This window comes from Tripterygium wilfordii, chromosome 1 (genome assembly GCF_013401445.1).
Source record: "Tripterygium wilfordii isolate XIE 37 chromosome 1, ASM1340144v1, whole genome shotgun sequence".
In the NCBI taxonomy this organism is placed as follows: Eukaryota; Viridiplantae; Streptophyta; class Magnoliopsida; order Celastrales; family Celastraceae; genus Tripterygium; species Tripterygium wilfordii.
The window spans coordinates 3217821-3221740 of record NC_052232.1 but is presented as its reverse complement, the minus strand read 5'-3'; the positions used below and the strand labels follow the sequence as shown (position 1 = coordinate 3221740).

General features: G+C 36.2%; 1 long non-coding RNA gene across 1 annotated transcript; it reads right to left on the bottom strand.

Annotated features, from left to right (window-relative positions):
- Positions 1-844: 844 nt before the first annotated feature.
- LOC119992260 lies at positions 845-1708 on the bottom strand. Its single transcript, XR_005466333.1, has 3 exons — positions 1636-1708; positions 1364-1457; positions 845-991 (listed from the first exon to the last, which is right to left on the bottom strand). It is a non-coding gene; the product is annotated as an uncharacterized LOC119992260 (long non-coding RNA).
- Positions 1709-3920: the final 2212 nt, after the last annotated feature.

The following is a 3920-nucleotide window of genomic DNA, read 5'->3' as shown; positions in this document are numbered from 1 at the left end:
ACAGCACAAATGCCCTATATGAATCATATCGTATCTTATCCGAGAAAACACAACTTGGTAACCTGAGGACCTGAAATTAGCTTGAAAAATGGCATATCCGAAGAGAATGGAAAATTAGGAAATCAGAACTGATGGGAGGACTCTCAAGCAGAATCAAATCTCAGCACATCAAGTGTTGTATCCATCCTCAGCACAACACGTGCCGCATCAAACCTCCGCACAACAAGTGCGGCATCAAACCTTAGCACATCTGTATATGCATACATAATTTGGTGCATCAAAGCTAACGAATACTGCCGTCTACATATTGAATCCTACCAGACAGTCACTCCCAAAGAATACATAATCAAGGTCAACAAATATTGAGTTAACAACCTTGAACCTGAACAAAAAGGTTTATCAAGCCATGAATACTGACAAGATCTGAATTACGTAACACAAAGCAAAACAATGGCAGGAATAAAAATACAAGTCAGATGCTTGCCCCAAAAATCTAGCTTGACTTAAGAACAAGTGAAACAAATGTCTGAACAGATTTACTATCATGACATGGGGTTTCAAAACTGATGATAACAAGAATACTGAATTTCACAAGATATATGGAATTTACTGTCGAAATATTTATCGAGTCAAACAATGTATTATTAAAGGCATTATCCACTCACCTGAAATGTTGTTAGAAAACACCTTGCTCCCTCGAGCACTAGCGTCACACACTTGATAGTTAATCACCACCTAAAATGTACAATCCACCATTTCCATTTAGATACTTGCAAGACGTCCGATTTACAGTCAAACAAAACGTAATTCCAATAAAGCAAAAGACCCAACCTCCTATATTTTCTCTACTCTTTCTTAAGCAACAAGTCTTCTTTTCCTTATTGGTCTTGAATTCATCATTATACAAGCATTGAACTTGGGCTTTAATCATGGGCTAATGCAACTGTTTCACCACTTTTGCAACCGTTTCACCATTTTAGTATAAATTGGCCTGCAAAACAATCCCACAATTTTTTATGCAATAACCACCTTAATTCTAATAAAGAAGAGTCAAAACTAGTGTAAGTTGAGGTATAAAAATATGTAAAATATAATGTTAATAATTACCAACATAGTTTCCAAAAATTTGACAACATAACGACGCTCGGACCCACAACCCTAAAATTATAAATATCAGCTAGTTCTAGAAATTAAACCCTTCCATATATATTAGTCCACATTCATTTCTCCAGATGTATGCTAGAGCATTGATTAAATTGGTTCAAGAGACCAGCAACCTCATATCGATTCTCAAATGTCCAAATTCCAAGTTAAAATCCCCACTTAAATATCAACAAATTATTAAACAAAATTCAAGCCTTACCTACGGGTCTTATCCCCACAAATTCTCAAGATAGCATCTTTAGCTCACGGACATTAGGAAGTGGACACACAAGCATTTGTTCCTTAAATTGTTCCTGTAATTGCAGGAAATCCGTAACTTGTCACGGACTGAACACTTCCGAACAGAGTTTCTAGTCGTACTTTTTTCTAGGATTTTATAAGACCACATACCTAACAAGGTCCACAATTAACTTTAATCTTGTACACCACATCCATACACAGTAGTTTGATGAGTTGGGATTCAGAGTTTACCTTCTTTGCTTTTACTCCATCTTCAAGCTTTCAGGTAATGGTTTCTAGTCCTTCTCCCTCACCTTGAGCCAAGCGCCACGACTTCCTACTTCAGCATTGGTGCCTTCAGAAGAAAAATGAAGGCAGTAGGAGGAATCAAGTCGATATCAACAACAAGGTTTCTTGGCTTCCTAACTTTCTTTTACCTCTTGTTAGAATATCACATGGGTTGGGTGATATATAAGCTTGCCCAAGTCCCTATCACACATAAGAGACATTTTCCTTAGTTAAGTGATTTGGGTCTTAGCCCACTTGCTAGGTAGGGAGAAACAAAGTCGTGCGAGTTCAATGTATTCATGGAAATCATACAACTCAAAGCGGACAATATTTATGATGTGAGTGGAGGCTTGGGATTTTCAACACCTCCCTTTAGCTCTGTCTCTTACACTTGTAGTTCTAGATCTTTCCTCTAGCTTCCCGTGACAACCAACTTGTTGAAAGGCTAGGTAAATGTTGTTTGGGCTAAGCCCATTTTCTAAATCTTAAAACTCATGGCCTTCTACAACAAAGGCTATGAAAAATTGAAATGGCCCAAATTACAACCCATACAACTCAAAGCGAACAATATTTATGATGTGAATGGAGGCTAGGGATTTTCAACACCTCCCTTTAGCTCTGTCTCTTACACTTGTACTTCTAGATCTTTCCTCTAGCTTCCAGTGAAAACCAACTTGTTGAAAGGCTAGGTAAATGTAGTTTGGGCTAAGCCCATTTTCTAAATCTTAAAACTCATGGCCTTCTACCACAAAGGCTATGCAAAATTGAAATGGCCCAAATTACAACCCATACAAATTACAAAGCCTCAGTGGCAAGAATATATTGTGTCCAAGATAACACCTGTACAGATGTGCTTATTTTGTGTTTTTTTTGGGAGAAGTAACAATTTAGCTCCTATACTTTCAAAAATGAGTCAACTAAGCCCCTTAACTTGCCAAAGAAGCCCTCCTACCTTGGACAGTGGACCACATTTGCCCTTCTATCCCATTTTCCGTTAAAATGTGCTGACATGGATATAATTTGCTGACATGACTTTAGTTTAAGTAGTGTAAAATTGGTGAGTTTCGATTTTGGAGATCCATTCAAAACTGAAAAATATAACCCCTAATTTTAGGGATTTTGGGGTTTCATTGTTTGATGATTTTGGGGTTTTGATTTTCAGTTGATTTTGTTGTATAGGGATTGAAATGGTGAAAAAATCCAAAGCTAGAAGAAGGGGAAAGCCAATTTCAGCACATGAAGAATTTTTCCTTAATGCTAGCGGTGATGGACTTTGTGTTATCTGCTAGGTTTTCTTTTCCTTATCTGGATTACAGGGAATTATGGAACTGATTGAAACAAAGGGGTGAATTGACCCATTTTTTACAACTATAAGGGATTCAATATATCAATTTCATAAACTTTACAGAATTTATCTCCTTCATATCTGAATTTAATCAATTAGAATTTTAGTGCCACGTGGCATCGATTAATTGGTCAATGACACGCTGGAATACACGTGGAATATCATAAAATTAAAAAAAAATTACATGTCATTCACTAACTGCCATGTTAACACATTTTAACGGAAAATGGGACAGAATGGCTAACGTGGTCAACTGTCCAAAGTAAGAGGGTTTCTTTGACAAGAAAATAAGTTGTGGGGCTTAGTTGATCCATTTTTGAAAGTACAGGGGTCAAATCGCTACTTTGCCCTTTTTTCTAAAAAAAAAAACAGAAGTCAAGAGTGTTAAATGATGCATTTTGTCACTAAAGAGACGACAAAAACAACTTAAAAAGACTTTGACAAAACTTCTCTTTAACCCCAAATTTGCACAAGACTTTGGTAAGACTTTTTCTCAAACCCCCAATTTGAGGCTCATTAATTTATGTCTTTGAAGTCGTTAGCTTTGAGTACGCTGGCATCTTCAATACAAAACTTATGAAATGTCTTTTACTAGCAATTGTACCGTGTAGGTCTATGATTGAGCTACATGTTCGTCTTTTCAAATATCTGAATCAAAATTTTTTTGTTTGGGATTCAAGTAATATCATCTCATCTCACACCCGCAAACATGTTTTTTAGTACATCTAGTTAATATGGCGTGATAGAGTCCTGTACCTTTTCAATTGACTAAAAACATGATCATGAATCAACCATGACAAAGTACTTTTAAAGTATATCTAGTTAATGTGATATACTAATTTCTCATGTTTCCAAACAAGGTTTCTTATAATATAAAGGCTTGGTGAATGACATTAAGAATCTT